Source organism: Ambystoma mexicanum, chromosome 6p, assembly GCF_040938575.1.
Source record: "Ambystoma mexicanum isolate Mex_15411 chromosome 6p, UKY_AmexF1_1, whole genome shotgun sequence".
NCBI lineage: Eukaryota > Metazoa > Chordata > Amphibia > Caudata > Ambystomatidae > Ambystoma > Ambystoma mexicanum.
Window position 1 is genome coordinate 84,705,994 of NC_090935.1, and position 26,840 is coordinate 84,732,833.

Sequence of the window (26,840 nt, forward strand, 5' to 3'; positions counted from 1 at the left end):
GATCTTCCTTCACGAGCCCTTCGCTCATCCGTCTCCAACTCCCTCATGGTCAGCCGCTTCTCGAAGCAACGAGCTGGGGGTAGATCTCTCTCCGCAGCAGGGGCCTCCCTCTGGAACAGCCTTCCTGCCTCCCTGAAACTTGAGGAGAACCATCTCCGGTTCCGGAAGCACCTCAAAACCTTCCTCTTCGCTTCTGCCTTCTCTCTCCCTCTCCCCTGCTAAACCTGCTTAACTCCCCACTGAAATTCTGCACTAATCCTGCATCTTGGCCACTCTCAGCGACCTCGGTCCAGGGCCCAGCCACTCTCCACTTGCACTGCCTCCCTGGCTCCCCCGGCACTGTGGGACTGTCACTGTATCCCTACAGCCCCCTTCCTAGCACTTGCTCTGCACTTACCTCGCACTTGCCACCAGCTGGCCCTTTTATTTATTATTTATTATTTTATTACGCTACTTACCGTGTACTGCACTTTCCCCCCCTCCTCCTCCCCCTGCACTTTCTCCTTTTCCCCTTACCTCTGCACTTGCCCGATCTGAATGACACCTGGCCTAGTAGGATCGTTTGTCTGTCTTCCCCTTGTTTCCCTCCCTCCCTGCCTCGTCGCGCCTTGAAACACTTGTGTATAGGCGCGTTACAAATACCATATCATATCATATCATATCCATGGCTGAACTACTGCCAACTGGTGCTGCACCTGCTTCAGCACCACCCCCACCCCCTCCACCACCACCTCCTCCCCAAGGGCCTGAAGAGGGAAACAGGAGTGAGGATGCAGAGGAGGAAGAAGAGGATAATGAGAATGAGGTAGAGGAAATCCCTACTACCCGCACTAGGCTTGAGTCTTGGGTGTGGCGGTTATTTACCATTCATGGGAATGGTCCTAAGGCTCGTGCAAACCGTGTTACCTGCAATGAGTGAAAAATGATACTTAGTTGCGGGAAGCACGGTAAGTACAGCTCTGGGACCACTACTATGAAGCGACACCTGAGGTCATTTCACTCTGGGGCTATTCGCAGGGTTGTACCTTGCAAAGAATGTAGCAGGTTGATTTCCTCTACTTCATCCTCTGTTTCTGATCCTGTCACCACAAGGACCACCTCTGTAGGACAGCGTCTTCCTCAAGCTGCCTCACAGGCCATACAGTATGCTGATGACCCTTACCTTTCGAGGGTCACAGTTGTATGTATGTACTGTGACACAGTACTCTGCAGGGGGGAGCGACTTCGTAGTGCTTTTGAGACTATCGTCTCAGAGCACGAGAAGATCTGCTCACTACCTGAATAAAACCCACTCTACATCTTCCTCTCTCAGCTCACCCTTTCTAATCCCTGTGGTTGGTGTCCCCCCCTTTATCTTCCTTTCCCCTCCTCTCCTAGTGTGTCGTGTATAAAAAAAACAAAAAAAATACAAAATAACAAAAATCAAACAAAAAATAAGGCTCTTTTCAGAGCCGCCTTTCACAGTTAAAAAATAGAAGTGAAAATAAATGAAGCAGGTCCCTTTGTATTTTTTAGAAGTCCACGGACAGTTCGCGAACATTTAAAAAATTGGGTTGCTACCCTATCACAAACATTGCGATTTTCTCTGGGAGGAAGTGGTGGCTCTGAAAAGAGCCTTTGGGAGGTGTTTGTAAGTCAAAAATTATAAATGCTTAACACCTGCTCCAAAATGGATGTTGTTATTCCAAAAAAGGTCACAATGCATTTTGTACATTTCTCAGAAAAATCTGATTGCCACCATAAGTAAGATGGACTTCATCTCTGCGAAAACATTTTGTACTACGAAACAGAATATTTTCATTGTGAAAAGAAGACATGCCAAAATCTTTTAGAAAGGCACAAACAGCTTTATTAACATTGCACCTTGCTTTTTCCATTTGTGGACCAAATGAAGAAGAACAAAGCCACATTTCTCTCTGTGCAATCTGTGAAAATATCACTTGAGAATTAGGAAACATGTCCATAACCTTCCCAAGTCCTTCTTTCATAGCAAATTGTAAAAAAAATTCCAGTCACTTGTCCTAAACTGTTCCCTCCACAATGAATTACAATTATGTCTGGATGTTGCTCTGTCTCCAAAGCAGCACAGAGACGTAGCAAGTCCAACCACTTAATTCCACGTACTCCATGCCAGTGTACTTCCACATGTGGGAAACCAAGATCTACAGCTACTCCACAGCTTTCTGCATGCACCTTCAACCAATATATCCACAAATCTCCCAAAATCCATACAATCTTTTTCGTAAAACACACAGACATAGCTATCTGTTGTTCTCTCAGCAAAAACAGTATATGAGAAACTCTCTTCTGGCACAAACAGACGTTTAGCTTGTGTAATCTGTAAAATGAATTTACTGTATTTTTTTCAATTTCCTAAAATCAACTATCACTTATAAACCTTTATACTATTTACTTTCTTTAAACACACACACTCAAATCATGTTAAACTAACATTTTTTAAATGAAATATATAGACTACATATATTCAAACAAAATTGCATGCAAGCTCAACCTATGTTTAAATCTTTTTAAAAAAATACGTATACAATTTCATATTTTTTTGTTTTTATTTATTTATTTACTTTATTACTTTAATTTAGACATGACATTGAGGCGCTATTACCTAGAACAGCTTAGTTACAGAAATAGTGGTATTCACTGGAATATTATAAATTTCGCAAGACATAATAAAGATATTTTTGCTACAGTTAGTCATTCAATACAATTTGTTCATGAAGAACATAACATATGTACTGAACTGATGCAATGTATCTTATGTAAATAAATTATTTTAATGGTTTTGAAGAGGGCGCTGAGGATTTCAATTAAAAAAATCAATATCTAAATTAAAAACAGTGCTATATACAAACAAAATTACTAATTTGAATCTTTTACAATTGCAGTGAAGACCAGTCTCCTGAAAAGAAGCAGCCGAATTTGAAGAACAAAGAAGAACTAAGAATTTACCTGTTAATTTAAGAAAAAAAGTAAGTAGAATATCACCATAATATTTGTATTATTACTCAAACATACTGTAAAGTTAATGTAAGCTATTTCTGTGCCTAAAAATAGAGATTGTGTACCATTTTGTCCAAAAATCTCCTTGTCTTAAACAGTGATTTACAGCCAGAATGGCCCACACATTCCTATTTTTGGACACACAAATTACCCAACTGAACCGCTACAATTTTCATATTATAGAACAAACAACTGTTTTAATTATATACATTAGATTTACTATTTGTACTTTTCCACACCACTAGCTTACTTTTTTTTTGTCATCTGAACCCCAGTTTAGTAACATAAATTCAAGAATACCTATCACTACTAGTTGTAGTTTCCAATGCACAATCACACACCTTTACATACATCTTTATCATCTCACTCAAACACACAGCACACATACATTGTAGTACACCCCAACCGATACCATCTTTATTTTTTTTTCAACAGACTACAAAGAATGTCCATAGAAAGCAACGCGGAAGTAGAGCAAATGAAAATAAAGGTGTCCAACATAAGCATCCATCTGTAGCAGAATTTGTAAAAAAAAGTTGAAACAAAACAGCTAATAGAGTCATTTAGTGAAACACAAGAAGTTTCAAGTACAAAAACTTTGCCTCCTCTATCAAAATGTAAAACAAACCAAAAAACAATTAAAAGAAAATCAGCTATCACTACAGATGAAACTGCTTCTTTAAATTTTTATACAATGCAAAGTAAGCATACCAAGAAAAGTATATTAGCCAAAATGTACCGTCACAAAGTCCTTCAAAATCTTATAAAAACAGGAGAGAAATCAGGTTCAATGCTTAAAACCTATCGTAGGAAATTAATCTTGGAAGCGTTGATGGACAGTGCAATTCTTCTCAAAAGAAAGTTATTTATTTTAGTGTTAAACAAAATGAAACCACTAACAAAACTAATAACTAAATTACAAAAAAGACTTCTCAATGAGCGAAATGTCAACAGAAAGAACTTCTTAAGTATCTGCGGAGGTGAATGGAATCACACTACGAGCACAGAACCATATTTTAATGAAGAAGCGTACAAACAAAAGCAAACAAATACAATGGCCATACTTAGCAGTGGTCGAGGTTATGAAAAAGTGAATAATACCATAATGGAACAAGAAGAACTCCTTACAAAAATATGCCCTGAAAACGTAGAATCACCCCTCCATTCAACTGAATCAGATTGTCTAGTGTACAAATGGCCATGCACGTCAATGTGTAACATTCCCAAACAATGTTTCAAATCTTTACACCAATTCCTCAATAAATATGTAAAAAGCAAAGACAAAATCAAAATTAAATTACTGCAAAATATGGATACCTGTCCAGTGCGCAAGTACACAGGACTACAAGGACATTCATTGGCCTGCATTACAGGACCTACTTGTAAAACCACTTTCCATGATATCAAAAGGATATCAACACATCATTCAACTATAAGAAATCTAGTCTATAAACAGTACTATGCTAAAAGTCCTGCTTTAGCACTAGCAAATTTAAATAACATCCTTCTACATGGTACAGCAAAAAACCTACTTGAAGAAATTGACTATATCCAGAAAAAATATTTTGGAAGTGAAAGCCATTTACAGAATGAAATACCTTTAAACCAATTAAGCAACAATTCTACACATGGCAACCTTTTGCTAAACACATACAAAAAAGAAATACTAAAATTTTGAAGTACATCAGCTGAAGTACCAAACCATGTATGTGTATGTTGCCGCAGAACTTTTTATAAAAGTAACACAAAAACTGTAGACCTATCATACAAAATAGAAGACAATGAAGATTCTAAATGGTTTGAATTAGCTCTCTACCTTGTAGCAGAAAACAAATACGAAATAACTGACCCCTTAATACTTTGCAGTTACTGCACTACAAAACTTGACAACAACCAAACTCCTTCACGTGCTATCACAAATAATTTGGAATTATACCCAGTACCAAAACCCCTACAACAACTTAATTTATATGAGAGCATCATAATTCAAACAGTACACCCATTTCAAGCAATAATACGCCTTCAACCAAAAACAGCAAAATTACCTCCCTCTGAATTTGTAAAAGGCATTCGTGGAAAAGTAGTTTATTTACCATTAGATGTAAAAGAAAATGTGCATACTCTAGGAGTGCAACGTCCAATGCAGCAATCTTTAATTATCTTAGTAAATGGAGTACCTACAAAAGACAAAAAAATGGCAACAGCTGGTAGATTTACATAAAGTTAGACAAGCCTTCCAATATCTTAAAGAGAATAATGAATATTACAAAGAAATTAATATTGAAGAAAACTTGAAAGATACAACTGAAATAATTCAAGAAACACAAGAAGCTGGTCAATTTGAGCTACTAGATCCTGCTACAATATCAAATACTTTAGACCATTATACAATTCATCCTTTGCACTCTAATGACACCATAGAAGCTGTACTGGAAACGTACCAAATGCGTCAAACAAAAGGATCACCAATCAGCATATGGGAAAAAAGTAGAGAAGCACGTGCTTTTCCAATACTCTTTCCTACTGGCAAAGGAGGAAGGTCTGATTATAGACCTATTCAAATATCAGCTTCAGAATGCCGCTCATTACGGATGTATTCTAAAGATCCCAGATTTAGACAAAATGTGGAATACATATTCCACCTACTCTTTGAAAGTGAACTAGCAACTTTGTGTTACGGAGTTGCACACATGTTAAAATCAGGATCACACTTTCAAAATATGACAGCTACACAATTATTAGAAAAAGTGCAACAAAAGGATGAGGTTTTACAATCAAATATTACAAATCTATTAGCAAATATGCGTGGTACTAAAGAGTACTGGTTTCGACGTCATGGAGATGTACGTTGTATGATCAGAAACCTTGGCCCACCCACTTGGTTTGTTAGATTAAGTTGTGCAGAATATGCATGGGAAGATTTACATGATTTCCTACGCATATCAAATAAAAACAAAACAAACATAGATATACTAACACCTGGAGAACTTTGTTCTTTGGATCCTGTTAAGGTTTCAAGATATTTTCACCATCGCTTCATTGTTATGCTACATTTTATTTGTAATAAAACTGTTCCTCCCCTTGGAGAAGTGCAACACTTCTTTTGGAGAAAAGAATACCAAGCCAGACGAGCACCACATATCCACATGCTTTTATGGATTAAAGATGCTCCTAAATTTGGTCAAGACAGTGATGCCACTGTTTTACAGTTTATTGAAAAATATGTCACTTGTGAAATTCCATCAGAATCCACAAATAGTGATCTTCATGCACACATTTTACAATTTCAAAGACACAAATGTGGAAAATATTGTCGTCGCAAATACAAAAACAAAGGGAAATACTACACCAAATGCCCATTTGGTTTCCGTAGACCAGTTAAATACAAATACAGGTCAAGTGAACAACCTCATGTCTTCAGTTAGACATAGTGTTAAAGGTAAGTCACCTAAAAATACATATTACATAAAAATAAAAGAAGAAGAAAAATATATCAATGATTATAATGCAATCATTGCCCACTTATGGAATGCAAACATAGATGTGCAGTACATTGCAGAACATTCTACTGCAGTTGCACAATATGTCACAGCATACATAACTAAAGCAGAAAAGACAGAGCCCCAAGACCTCTGGAATAACCTGTCATCAGATAAAACAGTGTCTCAGAAATTATACAGCTTGGGCATAAAAATGCTCACCCATAGAGAATGTGGATCATATGAAGCAGCTGATCGTTTAACTGGTACTGCATTGTATGGTAAATCTGAAAATAATAGTAGGGCTAAGTCTTGGTCTAGCTAAATCTAGAAAAAGAGTTCTAAAATCATATGAAGATATAGAAACAATAGCCAAACGTGATCCCAACAGCCAAGACATTTTAAAAAACAATTTATTGGACACATACTACCCAAACAGAAGTAATACTTTGGAAAATATGTGGCTATACCGCATAGCCCAAAACTACACATACAAAAATAATATGAAACCTGATGAAAAAAAGGTAAATTTAATTGATCATATCAAATTGTCATTAAAGACTCCTCTACATAAAGAAGTATACTACATGTCCCAGCTACAACTCTTCAAAACATGGAGAAAAGAAGAACAAATACTAGATAACTATGACTCATATGAGGATGCTTTCAAAGCAAATGAAAGCACTATAACTGATGTAAACTTTACACAATACAAAACAATGATGCACAATGAACAGCAATACGAAGAAGAACTCCAAGCCCAACTAGATAAGGACACTCCTGACAGTAGTCAACCTTCTGTAACAGGAAGCCAAGAACCACTGGGAGAACCACTAATAATAAATGAGGCAGAATTAGCTATGATAGAAGTAGAAAACACCATGTGTCAGTATGAAGAAAAAGAAGACTTAACTATACTACAATCAAAACTAAACAATGAGCAACATAGCATTTTTCAAGAAGTAACAAAACAAATTGCACATGGTGTAAAACATGAAAATAAAGAATGTTCCTGCCATAATTATAAACCTATACTACTGTACGCCAGTGGTGAAGCTGGTTCTGGCAAAACATTCCTAATCAAAATCATTAGTAAGTTCCTTCAACAATTGACAAACAACAAACTGTCAGCTGTTGTCACTGCCCCCACAGGTTTAGCTGCCTACAACATAGGTGGTGTTATATTACACCAATTACTACTATTACCAGTAGAACACCAGAACAAATTAGAATCTTTCTGCAGAAGCTGCAATGGAACTACGCAGAGTATTGAAACAAATGAAAATGCTACTAATAGATGAAGTGAGCATGGTCTCCAACCTGATGTTAGCTTAGATTCACCTCAGATTACAAGAAGTACTCAAAACAGACTATGAAAAGCTCTTTGCAGGAAAACACATTATTGTTTTTGGAGATCTGCTTCAATTAACACCAGTAAAAGGTGAGCCTATTTTTAAAACATTAGGACACAAACTCTGCCGTAAAACTGTTGGCAGCATTGGAAATGTCAACCTTTGGCAACATTTCCAATACAGAGAATTAACAGAAAACATGCAGCAATCTGCAGATCTCACTTATGCCAACATTTTAAAAAGTATCAGAGTTGGTATACTTTCTAAAGAAGCAGAAGCAATATTGAAAACCCGGCACATTAATGCACTTTATGGTGATAATGCATGTGCTACAGATGTTATGGAACAATTAGCCCCCAAAAATGTCAATTGTATGGCCTTAATGCCAACTCTTGCAAGCTGTTTCAAATTCAATGAAATCATGCTAAGTAAAGAAATGCAACCAATCATGGAAATTAGCGCCACAGACAAACTAGATGTACATGGTATGACACCACCCATATGTGACCAACAAGACTAAATAGTTTAGAAAAATCAATCTCAAACACAGCAGGCTTAGAAACGATATTAAAATTATCCTTAAATTGCAGAGTAATGCTTAAACGTAACCTTGACGTGGACCAAGGACTAGTTAATGGAGCACTGGGTTTAGTTGTTGGCTTTCAAACATACCCACGCAACAACAAAGTTAAGTTTGTCAATATACTCTTTGACAAACTTTCAGAAGTAAAAAGGATAGGACGCTCAACAGCTAGATTCCTTCTCTTCAAAGAAATGTATGTATGCAGAGAACAATTTTCTCTAACTCTTGCATACGCAGTCACGATTCATAAATCACAAGGTCTTACCCTAGACAAAGCAATGATAGATATTGGTAACACAGTCTTTAAAGAAGGCATGAGATACGTAGCACTATCACGCTTACGTACACTTGACGATCTATTTCTAATCAACTTTAATGCAAGTAAAATAAACGCTGATATTCCTTGCATTTTAGAATACAATAGACTTTGCTCACTATACACCCCCCTCCTAAACACATATTCTGTTCCACAAAAAGTAAAACGTTATAAAAGAAAGATAAATCAAACAGAAATGCAAAAGGATGTCACTGCAAATCCTCCAAAGAGAGTAAAAGAAACTAATACTTCAAGTGCCACAAGCAAAAAAGAATCAATTAGTGAAAGTAAGCCAGGTACTTCTTTAAACTCCAAAAAAAGCAGTTAGATACAGAACTACCTAAACCATTTAAATTCTCAAATATAGTTGGTGCAAGTTGCTACGTAAATGTAGCAATGAATATTCTATTTCAATTACCACTAATTGTTGACAACATTTACTTACACAGTACAGACCCATTGTGTATGCAAATGTTAGTACTTCACAGCAACAAACAATCCTGATAACACATATAGGGGGTAATTCATAGAATTTAGCGCACAAGTGGCGCACACGGCTGGCGCACAGTGTGCGCCTGCGAATCCCTGCACCAGCCGCGTGCGCTAAAATCCATTTCCGCGCACAGCGTATTCATGGATTTCAGCTACCAAAACCAGCCGTGGCGCACAGTGGCGCAGCGACCCTGCAGCAGCGCCAGTTACGCCCCCAAGAACGCCTCTCGCGCAGGGAAAAGCCATCAAAATCCCCAATCCAGCGCAAAGGGCTGTGCTAACCCTGTACCAGCATGGCAAGCGGGCTACGTGTATCACTGGGGTGTGCGGGAAGTGCCTCACATCATTTCAGCTGGGTACGTGTATTTCAGGGGTGCGCTGGAAGTTCCACACACGAATGTCCTGGCTATGTGTATTTTGGGGTGCGCGGGAAGTTTCACACGCAATATCAGCAGGGTACGTGTATTCCAGGGGTGTGCTGGAAGTCCCACATACGAATGTCCTGGCTATGTGTATCTTGGGGTGCGCGGGAAGTTTCACACGCGATATCAGCAGGGTATGTGTATTCCAGGGGTGCGCAGGAAGTTCCACACGCAAATGTCCTGGGTACGTGTATTTCGGGGTGCGCGGGAAGGTTCACACGCGACATCAGCAGGGTACGTTTATATCAGGGGTGCACGGGAAGTTCCACACACGAATGTCCTGGGTGCATGTATTTTGGGGTGCGCGGGAAGGTTCACACGCGACATCAGCAGGGTACGTGTATATCAGGGATGCGCGGGAAGTTCCACACGAGAATGTCCTGGGTACGTGTATCTTGGGGTGCGCGGGAAGTTTCACATGCAACATCAGCAGGGTACGTGTATTTCAGGGGTTCCGTGGAGTACTACACGTGAATTGGCCGTGTGGGTCCTCCCAGGTGTTCGCTCCACAACCTCCATGGCCCCTGCAGGCAGCCCACACCACAGGGGACTAGCCTGCCCCCCCACTCGTCCCCCTGCACCCCCACCCCCAGCACTGTGGGGCACCCTCCACCAGGCCCCAACTCATGTTCCCCTGCAACCCCACCCCCCAGCACTGTGGGGCACCCTCCACCAGGCCCCAACTCATGTTCCCCAGCCAACATGTCATCACAATCCAGATCCCTGGTCCCTATGGGCAGCCTCCAAATGCAAAACACCCACCCGAGTATTGCATCCACCCACTCAGAAATGGCAATAACATGATATAACAGCAATTGCAAGTTTGGAAACGAACACATGTCCCTCACATACACCCAATGGGTTTCAGTGAATCTCTAAACCCATATCATGATATGCATTAAACCAATGAGATGATACTACACATTGGAGTTTGATCAAAAAATATGTATTAAAGGAAACATGAATAGAATCAAAAATAAAGAAACAGAAATGGGAATGCATGTCCGTGAAAAAATGCAAAACCGAAAATCATAATCCAAAGGAATGGTGTCCACAGTCCACAAAAGAAAATCCAATGGGAAATTATAAGTGAAAGCCATTGCTCCATGGGTAAATTGTAAAATTAAAAGAAAATCCAACAGTGAACTATGTACAGATGAACAAGCCAGGGTCCATGATCCCAACAAAAGAAATGAAACCTATCTAACAACACTACCTAATAAAAAAAAAACGATATACAAAAATGTGGCCCATTGTCCAAAAGGTCCAAAAAAAATGCAAAAACAAAGGAAACCTAACACTAACTACATAACTATTTACAAGGGCAGCAGGCTAGTTCAACGGCCCACTGGATGTTGTCATGGGCCAGGGCATCATCAAACTCCTGTTCAATGGCTTGGAGGCGGGCATGTTCCCTGGCCCCAAGGTCTTGCAGGGATAAAGCAGTGTCCAGCTCCAACTCCCTGCGAAGACCCTCGAGGCACTCAGCCCGCCTCAGCGCCCTCCGCATGGAGTTCTCCGCCCTGACCATTGTGAGCCGTTCCCCCTCTGCCCGCTGCTGCTCCGCACCTATCTGCTGGCCCAACCGCTCCCACACAGAAGCCACTCCCATTCCAGGGTTCTCCTGCCCTCCGGCCGATGCCTTCACCCCAGATGTTGATGGCCCCAAGCCATGATGCCTCCCACGTCGAGCCTGCCGCTGCCTCCGACGCAACTGCCTGTGCCAGCACGACGGCATCCAGGCTGATGGAATCCATCAACGCCGTCATGCACGTGCCCTGCCCGATGATGCCGTCACATCCTCCATCTGCTGGGGTCTGTAACGCTCACCTGATTCTCGCAGAGGCGCCGGTCTTGACTGGGCGACTACTGTATCTTCAAAGGTGATGTGTAGCACCCGGTTGGCTCTTTGGGCTGGACCTCTGTGCACTGTATGCCTGACGTGTAGAGTAAGATGTCTGCAGATAGAAAATATGGGGTTAATAAACTGGGGTTATTGGGGTGTCCCTATCTCTTTCCTCTTCTCCTCTCCTGTAGACCCCCAAAGGTTAACGCTCTCACCTTAGGTAAGTGAATGCCGAGCTCTCCATCTGCCTCGAGGCAGGGTGCTGTAACCAGTTTCTTCACTGGATAGGTAGCGCAAGCCTCTTGACTTCAGAGGACTGCTGTCCGTCGTTTACTGCACGAACGGTAAGTTTTGAGTCATTCTAATGTCTTTAAAGTCTTTAGTAATGATGTCTCTTGTTTTGCAGGGTTCCGGCGATGGCGGATGACGGGCTGAAGTGAGTTGAAGATGGAGCCCGTGTGATGAATAGAAGCGCCTGGAAGCACGTAAGTAAGCGCTTGTTGCCTGCTTCACTATGCGCTCTAACTGTCTTTTTATTTTGCAGGTACGAGTTCGGAGCGGCTGCAGGGTGCCGGAATACCCACTGGATTAGATGTGGAAAGGAGTAATGGCACGTGAGTATTAAAGTTCCCCAATGTCTTTAAACGCACCTTGTTTTGTCTTTCAGATGCGGGATGCAGCGCCGAAGGCCTCCGGAGCGTGGGAAGAGTTGGTAAACTTTTGTCTTTCAGATGCCGGAATGCTAACCTGTTCTTTCTTGTCTTTATAGGTGTTGCTGAAGACTGGATTCAGGATGGTAAGCCTTTGCCTTTCAGATGCCGGAATGCTAACCTGTTCTTTCTTGTCTTTATAGGTGTTGCTGAAGACTGGATTCAGGATGGTAAGCCTTTTTCCTTAGGCCCAGGACCGGATGCAGAAGACACGATGAGCGTTCTGCTGCAGAGGTTGCAGAATAACGCAAAGCAAGATTCATCCACCGGGTGTGGTTTAAATAGCCTCCTGTAGTGCTTAGGTGTCTCCTTCCACAGCCACGCCTAAGTAAGAAAAGAGTTCCTGGTAAGAAAAGAGTTCCTGCCTTCCAGAAGAGTTCCAGTGTTCTGAATCTAGGGAGTGGCTCCAGCCCCACCCAACAGGAAAAGTAGTTCCAAACAGAAGAGGATCAGAGGCTCAACTGGCAGGCAAGTAAGCAGCATGGTCTGCTGAAGGTAAGTCCACCCAAGCATCATGAGCCCGGCGCTTCCAGCGCTGGGACTGGGCATATTTATGAGCCTGGTGCCACTGGCGGGTCCAAAAGGTCCCAATTGGGACTGGTTGGCACTCGGAACCTGGGTTATGGATCTGCTTCCAAGGGAGTTGGGAAAACCCTGACCTTTTGGAAGCAGAGATCATGACAGTACCCCCCCTCTGGCCCCTCCCAAACCGGGCTTCTCCGGGGGTTTTGGCTTGTCAGGAAATGTTCGGTGAAATCTTTTGATTAGGCGAGGAGCGTGGACATATTCAGCAGGTTCCCAGGATCTCTCTTGGGGGCCGTAGCCTTTCCAGTCAATTAGGTAGAATAGTTTAGATTTAGAGATCTTGGAGTCCAGAATGCTTTTGACTTCAAACTCGAGTTCTCCATCGACTAGGATAGGTTTTAGAGATTTGGTTAGTCGGGATTGAGGTTGCACGGGTTTTAATAGAGAGACGTGGAAGACCGGATGTATCTTCATGTGCGGGGGCAAGTCCAACTTGACCGCTACTGGGTTTATTATGGTAGTGATGGAATAGGGACCAAGGTATCTTGGGTTGAATGTGCGTGGCCCTTTTAGAGATAGATATTTGGTGGATAACCAGACTTGATCCCCTACTTGATAGTGAGGGGCTTCCTTCCGATGTTGATCTGCTCCTTTCTTGTATTGTTCTTTAGCCCTTTGAAGGTGAGAAACAGCTTCCTTAAAGGCTTGGGTGATTGTAGAATGCAGGTAGTCTACTGCTGGTGTTTCAAGATCTTGGAGGGGATCCAACTCCGAGGTTCGAGGGTGACTGCCGTACAAAAGAAAAAACGGGGTTTTCCCAGTTCCCGAATGGACAGAGTTATTGTAGGCATACTCGGCTATCCAAAGGATGTCTTTCCAAGTTTTTTCAGTTTGTTGCAGCATGCAGCGTAAATACTGTTCCAGAGTTTGATTGGTCCTCTCGGTTTGTCCGTCGGTCTGAGGGTGGTGACTGGTCGATAGTCTCACATCAATTTGAGCCGACCGACAGCAACTTCGCCACAAATGAGAAATAAATTGACTACCTCGATCCGAAATTAGAACCGAAGGAAAACCGTGCAGTCGGATGATGTTTTCGAGAAATTCTCGGGCCAGAGTTGCTGCTGTTGGCAAGCCTTTGAGCGGAATGAAATGCGCCATCTTGGAGAATAAGTCCACGATTACTAGAATCGTATATTATCCGGAGCATGGAGGTAGATCGGTGATGAAGTCCATAGAAAGCGTATGCCAAGGGCGAGGTGGGATGTCAATAGGGCGTAAGAGGCCTGCTGGTCTTTCCTTTTGACTCTTGTTTTGGGCGCATACTCCACAGGACATTATAAAGTCTCTGATATCTTTTTTCCAAGACGGCCACCAGAAGTAGCGCTTGATCTTTTCTGAGGTCTTGGCTATACCGGGATGACCTTCCATTAAAGAGTCGTGATAACAAGAGATTACTTTTTTTCTGTAAATCTGTGCTGGGTAGGTATAATCATTCTTGGAAATACAATAAATTGTCCTTTACTGCAAAGTCCTTTCCCTGCAGATGCCAATTCTGTATGTCTGCTGGAGTTACAAGTTGCCTGGCTTTATCCTTAACTTCCTCTATGGATTCTGTGGCGATTACACCCAGAATTCTTTGTTCGGGAATGATTGGTACAGGTTTAGGGTTGACCAAGTGTTCTTCCACTCCCATCCGAGAAAGGGCATCGGCTTTACCGTTCTTTGTACCAGGTCGATAGGTAATTATGAAGTCAAACTCGGCAAAGAATAATGCCCAACAGAGTTGTCTAGAGGATTGGGCTTTTGCGGTCTTCAAATATTGCAGGTTTCGGTGATCCGTAATCACAGTAACGGTGTGTCGGGCCCCCAGCAGATAATGCCGCCAAGCCTTAAAGGCAGACTTGATAGCCAGAAGTTCCTTGTCAGTAATCGTGTAATTGATTTCAGGAGGTGAGAATTTGCGGGACCAAAATGCCACGGGATGCAACTGATTGGTTACCGGGTCCTTTTGTGATAGAACTGCCCCCATGGCAAGGCTTGAAGCATCAGTTTCCACGATGTAGGGGAGTTCGGGGCGAGGGTGTTTTAAGATTGGTGCAGAGATAAATTTAGTCTTCAAATCCTGGAAAGCTTGTTCCGCCTCGGTAGACCATTCAAAACGTTTGTTTTTCTTTAACAAGGCAGTGATGGGCTGGACTATTCGAGAGAATTCGGGGATAAACCTGCGGTAAAAGTTAGCGAAGCCTAACATGCTTTGCACACCTTTTACGGAGGATGGTGATGGCCATTTGAGAACTGCATCGACCTTCTTTGAATCCATACGCACTCCGCCAGGTGATAATATGAATCCCAAGAATTCAACTTCAGTCACGTTGAAAACACATTTTTCCAATTTAGCGAAAAGTTTGTGTTGACGCAATCTTTCGAGGACCATTTTCACGTGTTTCCGATGTTCAGATTCCGATGAAGAATAAACGAGGATGTCGTCAATGTAAACAACAACACATACATCGATGAGCTCTCTGAGGACATCGTTCATAAAATATTGAAAGGCGGCCGGGGCATTGCAAAGTCCGAAGGGCATGACCTGATATTCAAATAGCCCATACTTGGTGCGGAAAGCCGTCTTCCATTCATCGCCCTCTTTTACTCGTACCAAGTGGTAAGCTCCTCTAAGATCCAGCTTTGTATATATGCATGCTTTTCTGACTTGGTCCAGGAGTTCAGGGATCAAAGGTAACGGATATCTATTCTTAACAGTGATCTGGTTCAGGGAGCGATAATCGATACAAGTTCTAAGGTCTCCTTCCTTTTTTGGAACGAAGAACAAAGCTGAAGAAGCAGGGGACTTGGAAGGACGAATAAACCCATTTGCCAGGTATTGATCCAGGTATTGTCGAAGGTGAAGGTTCTCAGGCTCGGTGAGGGCATAAATTCTACTACAAGGAGGAGTAGATCCAGGTATCAGGTCTATCTGGCAGTCATAAGACCTATGAGGAGGTAGAGAGTTAGCCTGATCCTTCCGGAAAACATCTTGGTATTCTAGGTATTCGGGAAGTAACTGGGGAGTCTCTGAAGAAATTGCGGCCAGTGCAACACCAGGTGGAGGGTGACAAGTAGAGACACATTCTGGAAACTGGACCGTTCTTGCTCGCCAATTGATCAGAGGATTGTGTTTCTCTAACCAAGGTATTCCTAGAATAATCTGAAACTGAGGGGCCTTGATCACATCGAACACGATCTTCTCATGGTGTCCATCTTGACTTACTAGCGTCACCTCTTGAGTGGTATGCGTTACTGGCCCGGAGGCTATCTCCGTACCATCCACCGTAGTAATGACGTCCTTTACAGCCTTGGGACAAAGAGTTAGATTCATCCTCAAAACCATTTCATGATCCACATAATTGCTGATGGCACCGCTGTCGACGTAAGCTTCAATTGCATGTAATCGATCCGGATTATCAGGGCTAATGAGGACCATAGGTATCACGAAATGCGAGGTCACGGAACTGGTTTTCACGCTCGGCAAGAGGACCTCTATTCTTGTCGGGCGAGGTCGTTTCCCTGCTCAGAGTTTGTAACTTTGGTAACTGCAGCTCCTACTGCCTTCTTGTTAGGTTTCACCGGACAGTCTCGAAGAAAGTGCCCTGAGTTTCCGCAATATAGGCATAATTGCAACTGTTTCCTCCTTTCCCGCTCCCTTTGTGTTAGAGGACCTTTCAGACCCCCTATTTGCATGGGTTCCCCGGAGTCTACTCCTTTGGAAGGAGTTGGCAGTTTGGAAAATACTCGAGCATCAAACTTGGAACGATCGGCCTTCCTGTTCTGCAGCCTGTGATCTATTTGAACGACCAAGTCTATATAATCCGAACAGTCTTGTGGGGGATTCACTACTTGGGCTAAAACGTCTTTGAGCTCTCCACGTAGACCTCTATAAAACAGCGTAATCCTTTTGTCTTCAGGCCATTGAGTTTCCACTATTAGTCTATTGAAAGATGCAATATAAGCCAAAAGGTCTTGATTACCCTGTCGCAACGAAAGAAGCTCATTGTCCAAGGCCTGCCCCTGTGAATGTCTTGCGAACAGTTTTTCCATACTAAGCTGAAAGGCTTGAAAATCACGGAGAACCGGATCATCTTGATTAACTAGAGGGATCGACCAGTCTGCCGCATTGCCACTAAGGTACAAAAGTACAAAAGCTACTTTTGCTTGATCAGTTGGAAAGGCTGCTGGCCGGCATAAGAAGTGCAACCGGCACTGATTGATAAATACTGCAAACCTCTTTGGGTCACCAGAAAATCGTTCGGGCGGAGCCAGAGGTACATTCCCAGGTAGGTTGATCTGCACTGGATTCATAGAGGATGTTGAAGGAAGATTTGCCCCTGATGCGGGTAACGGGGTCTGTCCGGCTTGTGACTGTAGCACTTGTCTAGCAAGATTGTCTGTTCTCTCCTTGGAAATAATTAGTTCCCTTCTTAGAGCATTCGTTTCCTGACGAGCTGCATGCACTTCTGCCCTTAGTTCCCCAAGTAACCGGGCTAGGGGGTCAGTATCCGAGGTTTCCATAGCGCCTGGGCGAGAGTTTTGCGGTAGGCTTTGCGTTCTGTAACGCTCACCTGATTCTCGCAGAGGCGCCGGTCTTGACTGGGCGACTACTGTATCTTCAAAGGTGATGTGTAGCACACGGTTGGCTCTTTGGGCTGGACCTCTGTGCACTGTATGCCTGACGTGTAGAGTAAGATGTCTGCAGATAGAAAATATGGGGTTAATAAACTGGGGTTATTGGGGTGTCCCTATCTCTTTCCTCTTCTCCTCTCCTGTAGACCCCCAAAGGTTAACGCTCTCACCTTAGGTAAGTGAATGCCGAGCTCTCCATCTGCCTCGAGGCAGGGTGCTGTAACCAGTTTCTTCACTGGATAGGTAGCGCAGGCCTCTTGACTTCAGAGGACTGCTGTCCGTCGTTTACTGCACGAACAGTAAGTTTCGAGTCATTCAAATGTCTTTAAAGTCTTTAGTAATGATGTCTCTTGTTTTGCAGGGTTCCGGCGATGGCGGATGACGGGCTGAAGTGAGTTGAAGATGGAGCCCGTGTGATGAATAGAAGCGCCTGGAAGCACGTAAGTAAGCGCTTGTTGCCTGCTTCACTATGCGCTCTAACTGTCTTTTTATTTTGCAGGTACGAGTTCGGAGCGGCTGCAGGGTGCCGGAATACCCACTGGATTAGATGTGGAAAGGAGTAATGGCACGTGAGTATTAAAGTTCCCCAATGTCTTTAAACGCACCCTGTTTTGTCTTTCAGATGCGGGATGCAGCGCCGAAGGCCTCCGGAGCGTGGGAAGAGTTGGTAAACTTTTGTCTTTCAGATGCCGGAATGCTAACCTGTTCTTTCTTGTCTTTATAGGTGTTGCTGAAGACTGGATTCAGGATGGTAAGCCTTTGCCTTTCAGATGCCGGAATGCTAACCTGTTCTTTCTTGTCTTTATAGGTGTTGCTGAAGACTGGATTCAGGATGGTAAGCCTTTTTCCTTAGGCCCAGGACCGGATGCAGAAGACACGATGAGCGTTCTGCTGCAGAGGTTGCAGAATAACGCAAAGCAAGATTCATCCACCGGGTGTGGTTTAAATAGCCTCCTGTAGTGCTTAGGTGTCTCCTTCCACAGCCACGCCTAAGTAAGAAAAGAGTTCCTGGTAAGAAAAGAGTTCCTGCCTTCCAGAAGAGTTCCAGTGTTCTGAATCTAGGGAGTGGCTCCAGCCCCACCCAACAGGAAAAGTAGTTCCAAACAGAAGAGGATCAGAGGCTCAACTGGCAGGCAAGTAAGCAGCATGGTCTGCTGAAGGTAAGTCCACCCAAGCATCATGAGCCCGGCGCTTCCAGCGCTGGGACTGGGCATATTTATGAGCCTGGTGCCACTGGCGCCAGGACTGGGTCCAAAAGGTCCCAATTGGGACTGGTTGGCACTCGGAACCTGGGTTATGGATCTGCTTCCAAGGGAGTTGGTAAAACCCTGACCTTTTGGAAGCAGAGATCATGACAGGGTCCAGTTGCTGGTGTGTCCACCCCTGCTGGACCTCCGACTCCCGACTGTGGCAGGGATGGGATCCCCACCAAGCTGGCTGCATTGGTCGGGGCAGGTCCACAGGGGGCCCTGGTGGCATCTGGGCCGGAAGACGGCATGGAGAACGACTGGACTGGTGCATAGTCTCCACAGAGGAGGAGCGGGTCGCCAGATTGGCCGACACATGTAGGAAACCCCCGACCATGGCCGATCCCAACTGGGCCACGTCGGCACGGTGCTCTCCGTGATGACGTGCATGCTCCTCCCGGGAAGCACGCACCTCATCACGAATTGCACCTGTGCGCAACGCAACACCAATCAGGACCTTCTCCATACGGCCAGGTGTCCCCTCGTCCGCAGGTGGAGGGGAGTCAGATGACATGGACATCCCCCCTACCTGCAGACGGGCCTGGGATGGGGCATCCCTGCTGGTGCATGGTGGTGCAGTCACAGTGTCAGGGACAGTGACATGCAAAGGCCCCTCCACGCCGACCTGTGCTGCCTCCTGCCCCTGCCCCTGGACTGCAACACTTGCACCAGCAGGGATGCCCCCACCTGGCCCCATGTGCGCCTCAGTAGCGGCCTCCTCCTCCTCTGTGGAAACCACCAACCTGGATGGCTCCACCCCATCTTCCGCTGTTGCAAGCCCCTGTGGGGGCTCACCCACCCCTTCCGCTGCAGCTGTGGGGGCATCCCCGCCGCTTTGCTCCACAGCGCCGTCTCCGCCCTCTTCTTCACGTGGCGCTGTGTAGAGGGAGACATAGAACACAAGCATCAGTGTACTGTACAATGGTCCCCTAGACAGGAAGAAATAGCAGATGAGTGGCACTGTCAAAGATCACTTCCATCATGTCCCTCCACAACACATGGGTCAGTGCAGGTAAAACACATGCGGTAACAGGCATGGCGCATGCTATGGACATTAGCATACATGTCCAAGGGATTCTTGAAACATACAATGTTGTTTTGGAACTCACATGCATCATGGGCCATGCCTATCACATGCACACACTTCACCCTAGTTTCATACATCTGGCCTCGTACACCACAGACACAGTGGATACAAGGATGACTAGGCTGCATCAGTGAAACTGAACATTGCGACAGACATGTGTCATGCATCCCTGGCATTCACAAGTCACAGACACGCAGGTCAGACACACATACATGGGCAGCATACATGTACATGGCATCAGCACCCATCCCTCAGCCCCACCCATGTCCAGGAACAGAGACTGGCATGCTTTCATGTGGCCATTCCGCATAGGGTAACCCATGTTGCATTTGAACACATGCACCAACCGTGTGGTTCACACATTACTGGTCTCACATGCATGACGTCCCTGCACACACACATGCATACATGGCCTATGTCACACATACAGGAAAGTATCAGACAACCAGCACACTGCGACATGCCCTGTTTCACACAGCAATGCTTGGCCACTTACCGCTCAACTCCAGGCGGATCTGCCTCTCAAGGATCTGGGCATGGAGCGCTGGGCCTACACGTTCCAGGACCCTCATCTGGATGGTACTCATGCGGCCCTGGCCCCGCTCCACGAGGCGCCGGGCCTTCAAGAGGGTCCTGGACCTGCAGTCATCCCAGCGCTTCTTGACATGTTGGTAGTCGCAAACTGCCACCCCCTCCGCATTGATGGCAGTCACGATGTCCGTCCAGATCCGAGTCCGTCCTTCCTTGTTGGCGCACTTACTTCCGAAGAGGGCATCATACTGCCCCAGGACTTGCTCCACCAGGACACCAACTTCGGTGGCAGTGAAGCTGGTGCCCCTCAGCCTCTCTGGCCGGGGGTTGCCAGTGGTGCCAGATGTTGCAGTGGCCGACATGGCAACCCCAGAGGCAGGAGTGGGTGGGCAACTGGGTCCTGGGGCTGGGCTGTGGAGCGATGGTATCCCAGTCGGGAGTCTTCTGTTCCAGCAGGGGTGGACACAGCAAATGGACCCCTGCAGATGGCTGATGTGCAGGCACCAAATGGCAGGGCGCGGTGGCAGCAGGCAGGCAGGCAGCAGCAGATGGCTTGTGGGAGGCTGCTCGGGGCTCTGGAGGGCAGTAATTCGGCCTTTTGGGCAGGAGCGTGGTCTTCCGTGTGCTTACGCGTGGCCAGCTTGATACGGAGTGATTTGGCACGTGAAAATCTTGCACGTCTTATTGTAAATCGAGGAAAGGCCCTTAGCGCGTCAGCACGCATACGCAATTTCATTGGACCAAAGGCCCTTAGTGCGTAAGCGTGTCTGTGACGTTTCGCGCACGGGCATTTCCCTGGCAGGGCTTGTAGATCCCACGTGCCTTTACATTGCTCTGTACATGCTTTTCGTGGGGTGTGGTGCATGGTTTTCCAGCCGTTGTGGTTCACACTATATTACTTCACAGCGGGTGTTGGCTACGCATTCTTCTACACGCAAGGCAGACGGTGAGTGGTAGCCCGCTCCCCTGAAAAACTTCACATCGTGAACGCATCGTGAAGCAGGCTTACTTACTTGCTTCCAGGCGCTTCTATTCATCACACGGGCTCCATCTTCAACTCACTTCAGCCCGCCATCCGCCATCGCCGGAACCCTGCAAAACAAGAGACATCATTACTAAAGACTTTAAAGACATTAGAATTACTCGAAACTTACCGTTCGTGCAGTAAACGACGGACAGCAGTCCTCTGAAGTCAAGAGGCCTGCTCCCCTTATCCAGTAAAGAAACTGGTTACATCACCTTGCCTCGAGGCAGATGGAGAGCACGGCGTTCACTTACCTAAGGTGAGAGCGTTAACCTTTGGGGTTCTACAGGAGAAGAGAAAGGGAAGAAGAGAGAGACATTCAATAACCCAGTTCATTAATCCCACATTTTCTATCTGCAGACATCTTAGCCTTCGAGCCAGACATACAGTGCACAGAGGTCCAGCCCAAAGAGCCAGCCGTGTGTTACACATCACCTTTGAAGATACGGTATACGCCCAGTCAAGACCGGCGCCTCTACGGGAATCAGGTGAGCGTTACAAAAATGGAATATACCACAAGAAGATAAATTGGCTTCCAACATAATTACCTCACAGACACAACAGAACTGAGAACAAGAGCAGACCCACTGAGTACATAGGACCTATCTTACCTGAAATAGTAAGTGTACTTAATTGTATTCATATATTTATAAACTTTCTGTATTAGATCAAAAAAAAATTATTATTTTTTTTTTTCTCACAGAAATGTCTAGTACTCTGGAATGGCTAGAGGAGCCTTTCCCACATGAAGAAATGTCACAAGATAGTGAAACTAATGGTAAACACTTTATAATATAAACCATTTAATTATTATTATTTTGTATACATTCAACATATATATATATATATATATATATATATATATATTTTTTTTTATACAGATCATACCAAAATAGAAAATACTTCAGAAAAACCTGGTATGGATAACACTTTTCACAGTATGGAAGAAAAAATGAATTTATTGTTGACTAATTTTAATAAATTGAAAACTTTTGTGGGAGATCATTTTAAACCAAAAACCTTGTACCATTGCCCCACATGTACTTGTCCCTCCTCACCATATCCCAGTCAATTATCCCCAAACCCTCTCCATAACCCAAAACGTTTTGATGAGACTTCCATCCCTTCTTCACCTAATAACAATCATGTTGAAACCCCTAATTCTCCTGTTTTTGTTTCTGTTTCTGCCTCACCTTCTCTGTCATGAATTATTAATATATGTTAAATAAAGTTGGATTTTTATATTGTGTTGTAAATAGTTTTTTTTTTTTTAAAACAATGTAGGTGTTTGCAGAAAGTGCAGGTGTTCTGAAATGTTCGTAAATAAACGAAAATGGAGGTGTCCTGAAGAACACTATACCTGTTTGTACTGTTCACTAGCAAGTTGAAACTGTTCTAAGAACACACATGGTGTCCTGAAATGTTCGTAAAGAAAGTAAAATTAAAGTGTTCTAGAGTACACTATATCTGTCCGTAATGTTCGCTATCAACTTGAAACTGTTCTAAGAACACAATTGGTGTCCTCAAATGTTCGTAAATAAACAAAAATGGAGGTGTCCTGAAGAACACTACACCTGTTCGTAGTGTTCGCTAGCAAGATGAAACTATTCTAAGAACACATGCGGTGTCCTGAAATGTTCGTAAAAAAAAAAATGAAACTGTCCTAAAAAACACTATATCTGTCCGTCGTGTTCGCTATCAAGTTTAAACTGTTCTAAGAACACAATTGGTGTCCTGAAATGTTCGTACATAAACGAAAATAAAGGTGTCCCGATGAACACTATACCTGTTCGTAGTGTTCGCTAGCAAGTTCAAACTGTTCTAAGAACACATGCGGTGTCCTGAATTGTTCGTAATTAAACGAAAATGGATGTGTCTTAAAGAACACTATACCTGTCCGTACTGTTCGCTAGCAAGTTGAAACTGTTCTAAGAACACAATTGGTTTCCTGAAATGTTCGTACATAAAAGAAATTGGAGGTGTCCTGAAGAACTCTATATCTGTCCTTACTGTTCGCTAGCAAGTTTAAACTGTTCTAAGAAAACACGCAGTGTCCTGAAATGTTCGTTTCACGTGTGACGCATTTTTAATTACTTCAGGACCCGAACAGTGTCCATAGAACATCAACGCACATGCGCTAACCAATCTCCGTGCATTTGGTGATATGCGGACATGCGCTTCCTTGGCGGACATGTTCGCGAACGGATCATATGACCGCACCCACGCTGATCGCGTGTTCTGAATGCGGACACTGTTTGTGTCCCCGAACAATTTAAAAGTACATTTTCAATTAATCCATAATATTTTTCAATAAAATCTCACCATGGCACAAGTCCCACATAGTAATCCTGAGTTTCTACATACCTTTTGAAACTTTTTGTACTTTTTTTTGTGTTCGATCTGTCCGCGGACAGCGTGCATGTCTGCGGACCGTGCACAAGCACCCCTATAAAAGACCACGCCCTAGAGCTTATTTTCATTGTGTTTCTGGCTATTCTTCAGAACAGAGCGATTTTTGCTGCCACCTGCAGATTAGACCATCATCGAGATCTTCCTTCACGAGCCCTTCGCTCATCCGTCTCCAACTCCCTCATGGTCAGCCGCTTCTCGAAGCAACGAGCTGGGGGTAGATCTCTCTCCGCAGCAGGGGCCTCCCTCTGGAACAGCCTTCCTGCCTCCCTGAAACTTGAGGAGAACCATCTCCGGTTCCGGAAGCACCTCAAAACCTTCCTCTTCGCTTCTGCCTTCTCTCTCCCTCTCCCCTGCTAAACCTGCTTAACTCCCCACTGAAATTCTGCACTAAACCTGCATCTTGGCCACTCTCAGCAACCTCGGTCCAGGGCCCAGCCACTCTCCACTTGCACTGCCTCCCTGGCTCCCCCGGCACTGTGGGACTGTCACTGTATCCCTACAGCCCCCTTCCTAGCACTTGCTCTGCACTTACCTCGCACTTGCCACCAGCTGGCCCTTTTATTTATTATTTATTATTTTATTACGCTACTTACCGTGTACTGCACTTTCCCCCCCTCCTCCTCCCCCTGCACTTTCTCCTTTTCCCCTTACCTCTGCACTTGCCCGATCTGAATGACACCTGGCCTAGTAGGATCGTTTGTCTGTCTTCCCCTTGTTTCCCTCCCTCCCTGCCTCGTCGCGCCTTGAAACACTTGTGTATAGGCGCGTTACAAATACCATATCATATCATATCATATCCATGGCTGAACTACTGCCAACTGGTGCTGCACCGCACCACCCCCACCCCCTCCACCACCACCTCCTCCCCAAGGGCCTGAAGAGGGAAACAGGAGTGAGGATGCAGAGGAGGAAGAAGAGGATAATGAGAATGAGGTAGAGGAAATCCCTACTACCCGCACTAGGCATGAGTCTTGGGTGTGGCGGTTATTTACCATTCATGGGAATGGTCCTAAGGCTCGTGCAAACCGTGTTACCTGCAATGAGTGAAAAATGATACTTAGTTGCGGGAAGCACGGTAAGTACAGCTCTGGGACCACTACTATGAAGCGACACCTGAGGTCATTTCACTCTGGGGCTATTCGCAGGGTTGTACCTTGCAAAGAATGTAGCAGGTTGATTTCCTCTACTTCATCCTCTGTTTCTGATCCTGTCACCACAAGGACCACCTCTGTAGGACAGCGTCTTCCTCAAGCTGCCTCACAGGCCATACAGTATGCTGATGACCCTTACCTTTCGAGGGTCACAGTTGTATGTATGTACTGTGACACAGTACTCTGCAGGGGGGAGCGACTTCGTAGTGCTTTTGAGACTATCGTCTCAGAGCACGAGAAGATCTGCTCACTACCTGAATAAAACCCACTCTACATCTTCCTCTCTCAGCTCACCCTTTCTAATCCCTGTGGTTGGTGTCCCCCCCTTTATCTTCCTTTCCCCTCCTCTCCTAGTGTGTCGTGTATAAAAAAAACAAAAAAAATACAAAATAACAAAAATCAAACAAAAAATAAGGCTCTTTTCAGAGCCGCCTTTCACAGTTAAAAAATAGAAGTGAAAATAAATGAAGCAGGTCCCTTTGTATTTTTTAGAAGTCCGCGGACAGTTCGCGAACATTTAAAAAATTGGGTTGCTACCCTATCACAAACATTGCGATTTTCTCTGGGAGGAAGTGGTGGCTCTGAAAAGAGCCTTTGGGAGGTGTTTGTAAGTCAAAAATTATAAATGCTTAACACCTGCTCCAAAATGGATGTTGTTATTCCAAAAAAGGTCACAATGCATTTTGTACATTTCTCAGAAAAATCTGATTGCCACCATAAGTAAGATGGACTTCATCTCTGCGAAAACATTTTGTACTACGAAACAGAATATTTTCATTGTGAAAAGAAGACATGCCAAAATCTTTTAGAAAGGCACAAACAGCTTTATTAACATTGCACCTTGCTTTTTCCATTTGTGGACCAAATGAAGAAGAACAAAGCCACATTTCTCTCTGTGCAATCTGTGAAAATATCACTTGAGAATTAGGAAACATGTCCATAACCTTCCCAAGTCCTTCTTTCATAGCAAATTGTAAAAAAAATTCCAGTCACTTGTCCTAAACTGTTCCCTCCACAATGAATTACAATTATGTCTGGATGTTGCTCTGTCTCCAAAGCAGCACAGAGACGTAGCAAGTCCAACCACTTAATTCCACGTACTCCATGCCAGTGTACTTCCACATGTGGGAATCCAAGATCTACAGCTACTCCACAGCTTTCTGCATGCACCTTCAACCAATATATCCACAAATCTCCCAAAATCCATACAATCTTTTTCGTAAAACACACAGACATAGCTATCTGTTGTTCTCTCAGCAAAAACAGTATATGAGAAACTCTCTTCTGGCACAAACAGACGTTTAGCTTGTGTAATCTGTAAAATGAATTTACTGTATTTTTTTCAATTTCCTAAAATCAACTATCACTTATAAACCTTTATACTATTTACTTTCTTTAAACACACACACTCAAATCATGTTAAACTAACATTTTTTAAATGAAATATATAGACTACATATATTCAAACAAAATTGCATGCAAGCTCAACCTATGTTTAAATCTTTTTAAAAAAATACGTATACAATTTCATATTTTTTTGTTTTTATTTATTTATTTACTTTATTACTTTAATTTAGACATGACATTGAGGCGCTATTACCTAGAACAGCTTAGTTACAGAAATAGTGGTATTCACTGGAATATTATAAATTTCGCATGACATAATAAAGATATTTTTGCTACAGTTAGTCATTCAATACAATTTGTTCATGAAGAACATAACATATGTACTGAACTGATGCAATGTATCTTATGTAAATAAATTATTTTAATGGTTTTGAAGAGGGCGCTGAGGATTTCAATTAAAAAAATCAATATCTAAATTAAAAACAGTGCTATATACAAACAAAATTACTAATTTGAATCTTTTACAATTGCAGTGAAGACCAGTCTCCTGAAAAGAAGCAGCCGAATTTGAAGAACAAAGAAGAACTAAGAATTTACCTGTTAATTTAAGAAAAAAAGTAA

General features: G+C 43.8%; 1 protein-coding gene across 1 annotated transcript in view; it reads left to right on the forward strand.

Annotated features, from left to right (window-relative positions):
- Positions 1-26,840, forward strand: part of LOC138510688 (vomeronasal type-2 receptor 116-like) — a 138,777-nt gene that overhangs the window by 26,229 nt on the left and 85,708 nt on the right. The window lies entirely within an intron of this gene.